The 15,908-nt window shown below is 49.7% G+C and overlaps 1 protein-coding gene across 3 annotated transcripts in view; it reads right to left on the bottom strand.

Moving 5' to 3' along the window:
* IL21R (interleukin 21 receptor) overlaps positions 1-903 on the bottom strand; it is a 34,393-nt gene extending 33,490 nt beyond the window's left edge. The window contains exon 1 of one of the 3 annotated variants that reach the window (XM_059036158.2): positions 169-903. The gene's annotated coding sequence lies outside the window, so the exon portion shown is untranslated. The remainder of the gene's footprint in view (positions 1-168) is intronic. The other 2 variants (XM_067014196.1, XM_067014195.1) reach the window with 2 other exon arrangements.
* Positions 904-15,908: the final 15,005 nt, after the last annotated feature.

Below are 15,908 nucleotides of genomic sequence, written 5' to 3'. Positions count from 1 at the left end.
GGGGCCTCTTGCAGACCCACAGAGCGGCACGCCAGGCATGCTGAGCTGGGCTGAACTGTCCCCAGGTGTGATGAGGCCACAGGACCCCTGCACGTCTTCCTGAGCAGAGAAAGTACCTCCTCCCCCCCCCACACAGCCCCTCCAGAGCGGTAGCTAGAGGTGAGTTACCTGCTGTCTTACTGCTGTCTCAGAAATCCATTCTCTCTGTGCTTCGTGCAATCCGGTGGGCTTCCAGGGGGTGGCAGCTGGGCTTGGCGTGAGGGATGGGGGTCTGGGAGAACAGGCAGGGGACTGGGGTGGGAAGCTGTAACTTGCCCCAAGTCACCGACCAGATAGCACAAGACCTGTCACCCAGACGGATGGTAGCTGGGCTCTGGGCAGGCGGGCCACGGAGAGGCAAAGGCAACCATCAGTCACGTCGCAAAGAGGTCACACACGGACAGAAGACAGAGGTTGTTGGGCGGGGACCGATCAGCTGCATGGGGGATGGACTGACAGCAGCCAGGCGCTGGCCTGCCAGTCACACAGCAGAAGTCAAGCAAAGAGGTAGCTGGCCACCCAGGCAGACAGACAGACAGCCAGGCAGACGGGCAGGCAGGCAGGCAGACAGAAAGCCGTGTGGCTGTCAGTCACGCGCAGGGAGAAGCCGGCAGACAGTCGGACCCCGAGCCCTTAGGTCACTCGGCAGAGAGACGCCAGTGGGTCGGCCAGAGGCGGTGCCTGCCATCCCAGCCCCACCGCGTGCTCAGGGTGGGGAGGAAGGGGAGGATGTGGTGAGCCGCTCCCCAGGCCCCGCCCACAGAGCAGCTGGCTCCTCCCCCAGGGAGTGAGAAAGAGGTGGGAGGGGGCCCGGTCCCAGGGCAAGGCCCACTGCTCACCAAAGGTCGCCCGCTAGGAAGACATCTGGGGCCACTGGCATGACGTTTGCTTCCTGCGGACGGGTGACAAGACCCCCACAGGCCTCACAGTCTTGACCTTTAAGGCGGGCACGGGGGCGGTGAGCCGCCGCTTCTCCCAGCTGTGGAAACTGAAGCTCCGAGGGGGGCAGGAGGTGGCATAGCGACACCCGGGAGGTCCCCAGGGGTTTCAGCTCAAAGAGAAGCATGAGAGCCCAGAGACCTGCCCAAGGTCCCATGGAGAGGCAATGGACTCTCTTCTGGAGTTTGCACGCTGGCCGGCTTCACTCCTGCTCGCTGCCTGCCTGGCCCAGCAGAGGTCTGAGTTCGGGACCCCCTCCCAGACTCCCTGAGCCTTTTTCCCTTGAATCCGGCTTTCTGCTGCAATGCTGCAGGGAGCAGGATGCTGTCTCCGTGCCTTTGAGAAGACAATCCCTTGGGCATGTCACATCACCCCTCTGAATGCCTCGCTTTGCCCATCTGTCAAATGGGGAGACCTCGCCATTTAACACATGGGAACTCAGGAAGAAAATAGAGAAAAGAAATTCTCAAGAGAATTCTTGTCTTGCTGACAAGCCAAGGGCCCATGAGAGGGTCAGATGTCTCTTGCAGACATATATGAAAACTGGGGACAAAATTCAGCAAGTTCACACCCAGCAGCCTCAAAGAGCTGGTGCTAGCACAACTACTACTATTAGTATCTTGCATTTTTTAGGCACTAGGTGATCTCATTTATTCTACAAACCCTGTGAGGCAAATAAGATTATGACTATTTATTTTACAGTGGGAGAAACCAAGGCTCAGAGGGGTGACATGTCACACTAGCAAAGAAGTGTCAGAGCTGGGATTTGAACCTGGGTGGATCAGATTCCTAAGGCTGTGGAAATGGGCCCAAACATTTCATCTTTGAAATGTTACCAGGGTGGATGGGGGCTGTTTTGTGTTGTTTTAATGACACAGGTTGGCTCAAACACACTTGCCATCTCTCCCCAGCTGACTCATTTTTGGGAAACAATTTGCAGCTAAGCCACATGACCGCTCCAGAGAAAAAGAGAAAGCATCTTGTTATTTATTCTTTTTTTATTTTTCTTTTTCTAGCTGTTTCTGAGGAACTTGGTACAAATTCCGCTGTGGCCGATTCAAAAGATGTTTGCCCTAAAGAGATTCTCTTCCTCACGACCAAAATCACTCATATTCTCTGGAGCATGTTTCTTGAGAGGAAGCCAGCTTTTCTTTGTCTTTCTCTTGATCTTCAGTGTGAGTTTTCTGATACCATGGATGAAAGATCAAGAGAAGGAGTAGTTAAAAAAAAAAAAAGAGCTAATATTTGCTGAAAGCTGATTCTGTGCCAGGGGTTTAAGGATTTTAAAGGGTATCACCTCACTTAAACCTCAGAATAACATGAGAAGGTAGTTATTATTACTATCATCGACATCATCCTTATTTTACAGATAAGGAAACCAAGGCTCAGAGAGGTTAAGCGACTTGTTCAAGGTCACACAGCTGATGCTAGCGGAGATGAGATTTGAACTCAGTCATTCGGGCTCCTGAGTTTACATTCTTGATCACTGCACTACACTGCTTCTGGATGTATGTTAACCCAGGGATATTCAATCCTCTTCCCACCCTCCCTCCCAGCTGCCTGCCTTCCTACCTCCCATTCTTCTCTCCACCCACCCATTCACCCACCCACCCCCTCTTCCATTCTTCTACCCACCCACCCACCCAGCCCGACCCACCCATTCTCTCCTTCCGGCCTTCTACCCACCAACACTGAACATGCCCTTGGCTAGGTACTGGGGACATTCTCCAGAAATACACAGGAGTGGTGGCCCTCATGGAGCCTGTATTCTGGTGGGGAGAGACAGACAAAAAGAAGTAATGGACAAACTAAATGCAAATTATACTGTCATAGAAAACCGATGAGAAGTCTAGGTAGGGACACAGAGGGGGCACCCTGGATGGTAAGAAATACCGCAGCCACAGGGGAAGCATTTTAGGCAGAAGGACCTGCAGGTGCAAAGGCACTGAGGTGGGAGGGAGTGTGGCTCACTCCAGGAACTTGGGAACAGTGTGGGGAATAGAGTGAGCAAGCCAAGGAATGCTAGGAGATGGAATCATGGAAGTCCCACATCCTGCACACCACCTGGGACCTTGCAGGATGGGGTGAAGAAGGTAGCTTTGGCTCCAAGGGAAATTGGATGTCATCTGAGGTTTCATCAGAGGAGTGGCTTAAGCCGATTTACATTTTCAGAAGAGTGCTCCAGCCATGATTTAGGGAGTGGGTAAGATGCAGCAGTGGCAACGTAACCCTTTGTGTTTAAAAAGTAGATGCTTTTGGAGATGGAAAGTTAACAGCTGCCACGTCCTTTGGGGTGAACCTGAGTCCCCTTAGAAGTAGATCTGTGTTGAGGGAAGGGTCCCTTAAGGGACCCCTCTGGGTCAGTTCCTGTCTCATGAATGTGGCCCAGGAGGTCTCAGAAGAGGGTGAAATAAGATGTCTCAACACCCTCCCAAACCCCTGAGTATTTAAAGCTGGTCAGTGGGGAGGAAGTGGTTAAATTTGCATTTCAGCCAAGGGGACTACTGGGAAAAAAATAATCGACACTGCCCCTCCTTCGCCCCATTTCCTCTTTTTAATTTTAACAGTTGTATTGAGGTATACTTTACACAGCATAAAATTCACCCATTGTAAGTGTACAATTCAATGACTTTTAGTAAGTTTACTGAGCTTTGCAACCATCACCGCTATCTAATTTTTTGAACATTTCCAAAAAGGTCCCTTGTTCCTGTCTGTAGTCAATCCCATTCCCACTCCCAGCCCCAGTAATCTCCTGTCTGTCTCTACTGATTTTCCTTTTTCTTTTCTGGGTATTCTATATAAATTGAATCATGCATGTGGTCTTTTGTGTCTGCTTTCTTTTCTTTTGCATGACGTGTGTGAGTTTCTTCTGTGTGGTAGCATGTATTTCATTCATTTTTATGCCCGAGTAATACTCCATTGCACAGATATGCTACATTTGGTTTATCCATTCATCAGCTGATGGAAGTTGGATTGTGTTCACTTTATCTTTATTGTGAATAATACGGCTATGAACATTTCCATGCCAATCTATGTGCAGACCTGCATTTCAAATCTTGCGGATATACACCCAGGAGTGGATTGCTGGGTCATTCTATGTTTAACTTACTGAAGAGCTGACAAACGGATTTCCACAGCAGCCACACCATTTTACATTCCCACCAGCAATGTATGAGAAATCCAATTTCTTCACATCATTGCTAACACTTACTATTTTCCTTTTTTTTTTTTTAAGATGTTGGGGGTGGGAGTTTATTAATTAATTTATTTATTTTTGCTGTGTTGTGTCTTCGTTTCTATGCGAGGGCTTTCTCTAGTTGTGGCAAGCGGGGGCCACTCTTCATCGCGGTGCGCAGGCCTCTCGCTATCGCGGCCTCTCTTGTTGCAGAGCACAGGCTTCAGACGCGCAGGCTCAGTAGTTGTGGCTCACCGGCCTAGTTGCCCCGCGGCATGTGGGATCCTCCCAGACCAGGGCTTGAACCCGTGTCCCCTGCATTAGCAGGCAGATTCTCAACCACTGCACCACCAGGGAAGCTCTCCTTTTTTTTTTTTTTAACTAGAGCCATCTTGGTATGTATAAAGTGGTATCTCACTGTGGTTTTGCTTTGCATGTCCCTAACGGTTAATGGTGTTGAATATGTTTTCGTGTGTTTGGTAGTCATTTATACACCTTCTTTGGAGAAATGTCTATTCAAGTCCTTTGCCTGTTTTTAACTTGGGCTGTGCTATAGACTGTCTGTTCTCCCCCAAAATCACATGTGGAAATCCTACCCCTCAAATGTAACAGTATTAGAAGGTGGGGCCTCTGAGAGAGGATTGGGTCATGAGAGCAGAGCCTTCATGAATGCGAATAGTGCCCTTATGAACAAGACACTAGAAAGATAAGTTACTCCTTCTGCTGTGTGAGGACACAACAGTCTACAAACAAGGAAGTGGGCTCTATCAAATCTGCTGGCACCTTGATGTTGCACTTCCCAGTCTCTAGAACTGTGAGAAGTAAATCCTGTTGTTAATAAGCCACCTAGTCTACTGGATTTTGTTACAGCAGCCCAAACAGACTAAGACAGATTGTTTGTTATTTTGTTGTTGAGTTGTAAGAGTTCTTTATATATTCTGGATAATAGTGCCTTATCAGATATATGATTTGCAAATATTTTCTCCCATTCTGTGGTCATCTTTTCACTTTCTTATAGTTTTTAATGTTTATGAAGTACAATTTATCTCTTTTGTTCTTTTGTTTCCCATGCTTTTGGTGTCATGTCTAAGAATCTATCACCAAATCTAAGGACATAAAGATTTACCCTTATACCTTCCTCTAAGAGTTTTATTTTGTTAGCTCTTATATTTAAGTCTGTAATCCACTTTATATTGATTTTTGTATATGATGTAAGGGTCCATGTATGTAGATATCCAGTTGTCCCAGCACCTGCTTGTTGAAGAGACTATTCTTTCCCCATTGAATTATCTTGGCATCCTTGTCAAAAGTCACTGTCCATACATGCATGGATTTATTTCTAGACTCTTGATTCAATTCCATTGATCTCTATTTATGTCCTTATGCCAGTATTACACTGTTTTGATTACTGTAGATTTGTAGTAAGTTCTGAAATTGGGAGTTTGAGCCCTCCAACTTTGTTGTTCTTTTTGAAGATTGTTTTGGCTATTCTGGGTCCTATGCAATTTCATATGAATTTTAGGATCAACTTTTCCATTTCTGAAAGAACAAAAGGTTATTGGGATTTTGACAGGGATTGCACTGAATCTAGATGTTGTTTTGAGGAAAAGTGCCATCTTAACAATGTTAATTCTTCCATTACATGAACATGGGATGCTTTTTCATTTACTTAGATCTTTAATTTCTTTCAGCAATGTTTTGTAGTTTCCAGTGTATAAGTCTTTCACCTCCTTGGTTAATGTGACCAAGAGGAGGGAGGCTCTGATTGGGTCACTGCCAACCCATCGCTGTGGTTATCACAAAAAGAAGGGGGTGCGGGTACAGAGTCATGTTACACAAAGACAATAACCATCACATATACTGATATTATTGCTAAGGACTGACCTGCATCCCCTCCCCCCCACCAGTTCATATGTTGAAACCCTTATCCCCAATGTTATACTATCTGGAGACAGAGCCTTTAGGAGGTAATTAAAGTTAAATGAAGTCATAAGGGTGAAGCCTGAATCCGATAAGACTGTAGCTTCATAAGAAGAGGAAGAGACACCAGAGCACACACACTCTCTCTCTCTCTTTCTCTGCCTCCCCAACATTCGTGAATACTCAGCAAGAAGATGGCCGTCTGCAAGCCAGGAAAAGAGCCCTCACCAGAACCCGACCGTGCTGACTTCCTGGCTCGGACTTGACCTCAGACTTCCAGCCTCCAGAACAGTGAGAAAATAAATTTCTGTTGTTTAAGCGCCCACTGCCCCCACCCTGCCCCCGTCTATGGTATTTTGTTACGGCAGCCTGAACCGACTAAGACATATTTCTCTGTATTAGTCAAGGTTCTCCAGAGAAACAGAACCCTGACTAATACAACTATTAATAACAAAATTGTTCACAGTTTTAAGGAACTTACCATCTAATAGGCCCTGTGCTAAGTTATCACTTTATTTATTTATTTTATTTTTGGCTGCACTGGGTCTTCATTGCTGCACGCAGGCTTTCTCAAGTTGCAGCGAGCAGGGGCTACTCTTTGTTGCGGTGCGCGGGCTTCCCATTGCAGTGGCTTCTCTTGTTGTGGAACATGGGATCTAGGCATGTGGGTTTCAGTAGTTGTGGCTCGGGGGCTTAGTTGCTCCGCGGCATGTGGGATCTTCCTGGACCAGGGCTTGAACCCGTGTCCCCTGCATTGGCAGGTGGATTCTTAACCACTGCACCACCAGGGAAGTCCCTAAGTTATCACTTTTAATATCCGCATTTTAGACTTAAGGAAATGAAGGTGCAGGAGATTAAGCAACTTGCCCAGGATCATAGGGCTAGAAAGTGGTCAAGTCAGGATTTGACCTTGGGCAATCTAGCTCCAAGTGTTAATAGGGCTATATGCAGATGGTGGGAATTTTTATTTTTAATTTTTTGTATTTTTCTGTATTGATTTTTTTGGGGGCTGTGCCATGCGGCATGCAGGATCTTCGTTCCCCAACCAGAGATTGAACCCATGCTGCCTGCAGTGGAGGCGTGGAGTCCTAACCACTGGACCACCAGAGAATTCCCCGTATTGATTTTTAAAGTGATACATTGCTTCTGGAATCTGAGGAAAATAATAAAGCTATTTCCATTTTTGGAATTAAAAATGGAAGGTCACAAAGCACCTGCATGCTGGAGACAGGGCACAGCAAGAGGGAAGGCATTAAAAATTTATAGAGATGTGAGTAGTGGTCCTTCCAAAGACACTGACCAAGGATGAGTGTTATGTCCTTTACTTCAAGTCAACCAGTCAATTTCACACGTGTGAGGATTAGAACCACTGAAGCAACATGCGCTTGGGGGCTTTTCCCAACGTCAAGAGTATGTCACGCCAAGAGAAACTTGAGGCACCCTGAGACTGCCTTAAGAGAGGTGTGGTGCCCAGAACAAGGGAGATGAGCCTCACTGCAGTGGCCACACCTGCAGCCTATGTCTAGTTCTGGCCCTTCATTTTAAGAACATTGGTGAACTGGAGCATATTCAGAAGAGGCAACAAAAAAGATGGGAGGGGTGTGAAGAGGGTCTGAAAACCATGAGGGAGCAGAAGTATTTAGCTTGAAGAAGAGAAGATTCAGGGTGGGGGATGTGATAGCTGACCTTTAGGTCCAGACCAGTGCAGTCAGAGCTGCCTAATTACAGTAGAAGGTGAACTTCCTGTCCCCGGTGGTATGCAAACCAAGGCTTGGCCACCTGTTGATGTGGGTGTATGGCCAGATTGATTGCATGTGTGGTTGGACCACAGGGTCAATAAAGCCTCCTGTCATGCTGAGTGCCTGTGCAGCTCTGATTTTTGGAAAGACATGGGAGGGCTTATCCTGGAAGGAGAGTGTTCTGGACTGAATGTTCACGTCCCCGCGAAATTCTCATGTTGTAGCCCTAACCCCCCGTGTGACTGTATATGGAGATGGGGCTGCTAAGGAAGTCATTAAGGATTGGATTTGTGCCCTTACAAGAAGAGGCACCAGGGAGCTCGCTCTCTCTGCCCTTCTCCACGGGCACTAAGGAAAGGCCATGTGAGGAGGCTGCAAGAGAGCAGCTGTCCAAGTGAGGAAGCGGGTTCTCACCAGGAACTGAATCAGTCAGCACCTTGATCTTGGACTTTCCTGCCTCCAGAACCGTGAGAAATGAATCTGTTGTTTAAGCCCCTTCATCTGTGGTATTTGTTGTAGCAGCCAGGGCTGATTAAGACAGAGAGTTACTGCAGCAGCTACACTAATAGGGTTGAGGAGGAGTTGCCCATCTTCTCCCTTCCCACTAGCTTCGATTTTTCTCAGTTAATAGAACAGAACTTCCCTCACTGTCGATGGTCTCAAGTCCAGTGGGAAATGGACACGCAGGACTAAAAGAAAAGCACTCGGGATGGTGGCATTCGGTGAGTATAAGACTGACTTAAATAGTTGTTGTTAGTACTAATAGTATTTAGGAGTAGTGCCTTTTTACTTTTTCTTTTTCTTTTTCTTTTTTAGCTTTCTGGCACTAGCTTACTCCTCTCCTGGTAATTGTGTCCTGATTTTTTCTGTCTCTCTCCCCAGGGGAGCACATGACCCTGTCCTAAGCCAATGTACTCTATTCTCCAGGCCACATTAATTAATACAGTGAGAGTATGTGACCCAGTCAGAACCAATGAGACTCCATGAAACTGGTTTTTTTTTTTTTTTTTGCAGTACGCGGGCCTCTCACTGTTGTGGCCTCTCCCGTTGCAGAGCACAGGCTCCGGACGCGCAGGCTCAGCAGCCATGGGTCACGGGCCTAGCCGCTCTGTGGCATGTGGGATCTTCCCAGACCGGGGCACGAACCCATGTCCCCTGCATCAGCAGGCGGACTCTCAACCACTGAGCCACCAGGGAAGCCCTCCATGAAACTTTTGATGAGACAATTAGGGCAAAGACTCCAGACTTGGAGCAGAGAGGATGAGCTATCTGAAGTAGCTGGAGTAGCTGCAGATAGCTCATGGCCACAATAAGAGAACTTGTAACAGAATGGATTCAACATACAGGGAATGACCCAAGAGATAAACTGAGTCATCAGGAATCAGAACACCTGGATCCAGCTGTGCCTGAAAGTCAGACATCTTAGTGAAATGAGACAGTAAGTTCTCTGTTGGTTTCAGCCAAAAGAATCAGTTTTCTTTCACTTGAAACTGAAAGAATCTTGACAGATACATTACTGTGTGCCCTAAAAGTGCTACAATGATCGTCTGTATAAAGTGCCATGGGAACAGAAAAGAGGCAACTACTAATTACATGCCTGGATTAGGGTGGAGGGACTGTTCAGGGAAAGCTTCTCAGAGGAGGGGCCACTTGAACTGGACTCAGAAGAGCAGTTCACTATGTTGAAAAGATAGGAGAGGCCATTCCAAAGGTTGTCAAAAATGTGGATGGGGGGGCTTCCCTGGTGGCGCAGTGGTTGAGAATCCGCCTGCCGATGCAGGGGACGCGGGTTCGTGCTCCGGTCTGGGAGGATCCCACGTACTGCGGAGTGGCTGGGCCCATGAGTCATGGCCGTTGAGCCTGCGCGTCCAGAGCCTGTGCTCCGCAACGGGAGAGGCCACAACAGTGAGAGGCCCGCATACCGCAAAAAAGAAAAAAAAAATGTGGATGGGGAAACAAAGAAATATACCTCTAAATTACCTAAGGGACAATGAGAAAAATCACAATGGAAAATTAGAAAGCATTTTGAACTGAACGATACAAAAAGTACATATCAAAACTTGTGGGTTGCAGCTAATACAATACCGAGAGGGAAATTTGTAGCCTTAAAAATTCATAAATTAGAAAAGAAGAAAAGCTTAAAAGGAATGTTTCAAACATCCCTCTCAAAAATTTGGAGGGCTTCCCTGGTGGCACAGTGGTTGAGAGTCCGCCTGCCGATGCAGGGGATAGGGGTTCGTGCCCCGGTCCGGGAGGATCTCACATGCCGCGGAGCGGCTGGGCCTGTGAGCCACGGCTGCTGAGCCTGTGCGTCCAGAGCCTGTGCTCCGCAACGGGAGAGGCCCGCGTACTGAAAAAAAAAAAAAAAATTTGGAAAAAGAGCAGCAAGATAAATGCAGAAGAAAATAAGAGAAGGAAAATAGTCAAGAACAGACTGAAAGAGGAAGGAAGTGTGCCCTGGAGATGAGCAACAAAGCCCCAAACAGAGACAGAGGGTATTTGGGGAATGAGGGCCCTGGGTGGGTGGACAACAGGGAAGTGGTGTGACCATTGACTGGAGGGAAGATGGTACCCAGAGCCATAGAAAGTCCTCAGCAGGGTAGTGGGCTAGGGACACATCGGGCCCTTGGAGACTGTCTGCACATGAGAGGCCTAGGCCCAGATGCCTGGGCCAACTGAAAAGGAGAAGAAAAGCCACAAGGATGTCAAGTTCAGTTCCACAGAGAAACCAGCCTCTGTCACCACAGCTGCCTGCTGTTAACTGCTACCCTAGCACAGACTCACTTCTCATTCAGGGAGGGGCTCCCAAATCCCTCAGGCGGTCTCTTAGGGGCGCTGGAAGGATGGGGGAGCCGGGTCTCTTCACCTCGGTTCTGTAGACATCTGGGCTGGATGATTCTTTGCTGTGAGGCTGTCCTCTGCATTGTAGGATGTTGAGCAGCATCCTGGGCTTCTAGATGCCAGCAGTAACAACCAGAAGTGTCACTAGACATTGCCAAGTAGCCCTGGAGAGGACCCCTGATTTGGTGTTGTAGTGGGAGCGGTGTTGGACCCACAATCCTACTGATGACATCTCAGGTGAACCTCAACCCTTAGGGCCAAGAGAGCCTGGGCGGGCCTCCTTCTTTTGAGCCTCTACACCCCCACCTGCAGATGGGATGATAATGAGGATGCAGTGAGGTCACCACGCCTGGCCGAGTAGTGTCTCAACAGACAGCAGGGGTTATGATTATGCTTCTCAGTGATAATTATTCCACCTGCTCCAGGCTGAAGGGAGTGGACTGCACATGTGCCCGGGTCCCAAGCATGGCCTCAGCCCAGTGTCATCCTTGCCTTCTCGCTTTCTCTGCTCACCCTGAATCCACGTGTCAGGAAGTCTTGCCAGTCTGCCTTCAAAACACACCCAGACTCCAAGGTCAGCACCTGCCCTGAGCCACCAGCATCCATCACCTGGATGGTTATAGCAGGCTGCTGTTCATTGCTCTTCCCTCTTGTGCCTTCGGACCTCCCCCACCCAGAACGTCCTGTTCTCCTCCCTGCAGAGTGGTCATTTAAAACAAAAATCTGGGGGCTTCTTTGGTGGCGCGGCGGTTAAGAATCCGCCTGCCAATGCAGGGGGACACAGGTTCAATCCCTGGTCCGGGAAGATGCCACATGCCGTGGAGCAACGAAGCCCGTGTGCCACAACTAATGAGCCCACGTGCCACAACTACTGAAGCCCACGTGCCTAGAGCCCATGCTCCACAACAAGAGAAGCCACCGCAATGAGAAGCCTGCGCACCGCAACGAAGAGTAGCCCCCGCTCGCCGCAACTAAAAGCAAAGCCTGCACGCAGCAACGAGGACCGGACGCAGCCAAAAATAAATATATAAATAAATTTATAAAAATAAATAAATAAAACAAAAATCTGATCTCGTCACTTCCACGTTGGGGAAGTGTTTGGGGAAGGCCCCCCAAAGCCTTCTTGTCATTTGTAGAATAAACCCAAAGTTCTGGGACTTCCCTGGCGGTCCAGTGGTTAAGACTCTGCGCTTCCAATGCAGGGGGTGCAGATTCGATCCCTGGTGGGGGAACTAGGGTCCCTCATGACGCACGGTGCGGCCAAAACAAACAAACAAACAAATAAAAAACCCGAAGTCCTTAGGGTACCAGCAAGGCCCTCCGTGGCTGGACCCCATCGCCAGTGAATTCATCTCCTCGCGCCCTCGCTCTCTGCTCCGGACACGCTGGCCTCCCTGCTGTTCCTGGATCACAGCGTTCCCTTCTCAGGGCCTCTGCCCAGGCTGCCCTTCCGCCCGGAACATTCTCCCTGTCCCACCTCCAGATGCGTGCGTGGCCCATTCCTTTACTCCCGTCAAGCCAGTGTTCAGACGCCCCCGCCCCTCAGCGAGGCTTTCCCTGGCCTCCCCCGACAGCAGCTCTCTGCCCTTCTTTCCCTCACCTCCCTGGCCTGTTCACTGCCCCCCGACCTCACTCAGCGTGTTCACGCCCATCTCCTGGCTGGCTGTCCCCACAGTAGACACGCAACTTCATTAGGGCCGTGATGTGTCTGCTCTGTTCACTGCACAGCCCGCCACCCTCAGAGCAGTGCCTGGCGCATAGTAGGTGCTCATGAAATATTTGTCGAGTGATTGCATGGGTATTTCAAGGTCCTCCTTTCCACCATCAGCCCCATTCCACCCCCACTTTGGACTCATCCCAGGAAATAGGCACCCTGAGTCAGGATGGCCTGCAGATGACAAGGCCCTTTCAGCCTCAAACACCACGTGTGGCTCCCAGGGCTCTGCTTTCCCCTCCGGCTTCACCTACCACCTCACTCACCTCACACTGTGTGCTCCAGCCAGGTCGGGCTGTTCCTCCAGGTCTTTACCTGTGCTGTATCCTCCACCAGATGCTCTCTTGCCCCTGCCGTCTTCTGGTAAACTGGTTCTCATCCTTCAGATTTCACTGGAGATGTTACCTCCTACAGGAAGCTTTCCTTGATGCTCCAAGACAGGGTGAGTCATCCCTCCTCTGGGCCCATGCTTCCCTCATTGTGCTGTGAGCCACACTGCATTATTGGGGCTTTTCTATGTGACTGCAAGTTCCACGTGGGCAGGAACTGGTCTTGGATCCCCCAGGGCCTAGAATCTTCTGGGACTCAAGAAATGTGATTCAAGTGAATCAGTGGATGAATGAACACTCTGGATTAGCCTTGGAGGTCACTTCCTGTCCTCCAGCCCCTCCCAGGGCCTGGGCAGGAGTGATGGCAAGTCCTCAGCCTCCTTAATCACACTGATCGGTTGACAGTCTCCTCTGATGTCTTCCGAGGTACAAAGTTCCCGTCCTGAGCATGATCGCTCTGTTTAGACCCCTGAGAGTCACCTGGTTCTTTCCATTTTATGGCATTAGTGGAAGATTCCGGCCCAGTGGGCCTCTAATGGGCACACCCAGAGCCACTCCTAATGGAATCACCGTGAGCACATCCTAGGACCACTTTTTCTCAGAGTGAGCTCCTCACCCATCGTTTCATACCTTCCTCCCCAGAGCCCAGTGAGCTGGCCGGACAAAGACTGATCTTTCCAGGCTGGGAGGATGGAGTCAGGTGACCAAGGAAAGACCAAGTTCTGCTCCCCGAGTGGGGAGGAAGGATGGCTGAGGAGAGGGGCTGCGATGTTCAGAGTCTAGTTTCCCCCCACCTCCACCCTGCTCCAGTCATCTTAGAACGAAGCCCGATTATTTCCCTGTAACCCACATGCAAATCTTGGTGCCCAGCAGAGAGGGTCCTTATCTCTCTATGGCTGAGGTGGGGGCATGTTGGGGACACAGATGTGCTCATAGAGCCACGTGCCACACACCACTTAAAACAGTAGCAGGCGGCATGATTGGGACTCGCTAATGGCATTAGTGGAAGATTCCCGCCCAATGGACCTCTCATGGGCACGCCCAGAGCTACTCCTAACGGAATCAGTGCCAAGGGCTAGTATCTTATTTAGTCCCCCAAATGGCTCCAGGAGGCAGCTGCTATTATCATCCCATCTCACAGATAAAGAAACTGAGGCACAAAAGAGTTTAAGTAACTCGTCCACGGTTGCTCAGATGGACGGGTTATGAAATGCAAGAGGAATTTGAACCTGGACAGTTTGCTAACCACCGCCCCATCACCTTTCTCACAAAAGTCCATGCACGCCCCCGTGTGTACATCTGAACAGCTCTCACATACACACACGTGCACATGAAATCACACCACTGCTCACGCACCCACGCGCAGGTGCAACACAACACCCCCATCTACCCATGTTCACCCGTGTGCAGGTACACACACGGTCACTTGAGCACAGGCACATACACGTGTACACGTGCACACTTGCATAAGAGCAAATACTTATTGAGCATCTACTATGTGCCAGACACTGTGCTGGGGACATAGCAGTGACGAAAACAGAGTTCCTGCCTTCCCAACATGTATAAAGGACGGGGGTCGGGGGGTGGGAAGGTGGCACGCGCATGTGTAGACATGCACGCACCATGGTCAAATCAGACAGGTCCTGGTTATTGAGTATGCACTCTGCAGAGCTGAGCCCTCCCATGCATCAGGGTCTGTGAGTACTGTTGCCCACATGTTCACACAGGAGTAGACCCTCTCGCTCTCTACTGGAGCCACAGGGCACAAGCTGGGTCTTGGCGGGAGGTGGGTTGTGCAGGGGACAGAGACCAGCATTATTTTCAGTACCCTTTGTGGTCGGAGGATCCCCAAGCCTCTGTCAACCCGCCTGAAACCAGACCACGATCCAAGTGACAAATCCACATGCATTTGCTGACGTGCACAGCCCCACGTGTGTGTGTGCACACGTGTGTCAGCCTCCAGGGCCTCCCACCCCACCAAGGGCTGCTGCCCCAAAGTCCCCAACGTCCTCCTCTTCCCCCATCTTGCACCGGAGGGAGCCGTGGTCCCCGAGACACCTGGGTCTTCCAACAGGCTGCGCACGCAGGGAGGAAGGGCTGCAATGACTCTGCTTCCAGGCAGCTGTGGTGAGTTTCTGCAAAGACTCCCTTCCTCAAAGAGGCTCCTCTTTACTGAAAGTTCAGGCTGCCATGGTTTCCCCACATTCACATGGGGAAAAGGTCAAACTCACAAAAGTATTTACCAAGAACTGTCAATCAACAAGCATTTACTGACAGCAGCAGCTTGCGGGCTGGGCTGGGTGCAGCAGGGAAAGAGGAGGAGGAAGAAGCACAGGTCTTGTCCTTCAAAGGTCAGGGGCCACGAGGGAGCCGTGGTTAGCCGTGGCGGGAGGGGAGGAGCCGTCCAGGCGGAGGGAACTGCATGCGCAAAATCTAGTTGTGGGAAAGCATGTTCCGGTTAGACTGAAACAAGGGTTCTGTGGTCCCCCCAAATAACAACGAGAAGTGTGCTGGTCAGCCATCAAAAAGCAAACAACAAAAACCTGGTATATGGTGTTTGCTGCTTTCCACGTTGTAAATATTCCCACTCTGGCCACTTTCAAGCTACCAACATGATGTCACAGAATGCAGGGCTGAGTAAAAATGACACAGCTGCTCTCTGGAGCTGGTGCAAACCAGCCTTAAGATGCCCACTGGTCCACAGCCTTCTCTTCGCAGGGACACGTGAAGGATGCAGCCAGGGCCTTGGTGCCCAGGGCAGGGCAAGAGTCTCAGTTCGAAAGGCTCAGGGATGAGAACAAAATCACTTGTTTATCCTTCGATGCATATTCTGATATGTCCTTTCATGAACTCAGCACCTGCCCCATGCTGGACAATGGGCACCCCAAGATGTCTCAGATCATCCCTACCTGTGCTGATGGGGAAGCACAGGTGTGAGGAGCCCGGAGGAGAGGCACCTAACCAAAGTCTGGGGAGCCAGAGGACTTCCTGGAGGTGGGGGCATCTAAGCAGAAAGGTAACAGAGTAAAGGCAGTGAGTAAGGGGTAGAAAAGAGTATTTCCAAGCAGAGGAAACAGCATGTGCAATGACTTAGTGATCTCATGCACTCCTTGGTTAACCCAGAAAAAGTATCCTGTTTAATAGACTTCTTCAATGAGCCAGTGCTCATCTACATGCTATGCAAATCTTCACGCATTTAATCCTCAGATGAC

This window comes from Kogia breviceps, chromosome 14 (assembly GCF_026419965.1).
Source record: "Kogia breviceps isolate mKogBre1 chromosome 14, mKogBre1 haplotype 1, whole genome shotgun sequence".
Taxonomy (NCBI): Eukaryota; Metazoa; Chordata; class Mammalia; order Artiodactyla; family Physeteridae; genus Kogia; species Kogia breviceps.
Note: the sequence above shows the minus strand (reverse complement) of the source record. Positions and strands in the feature narration are given on the sequence as shown.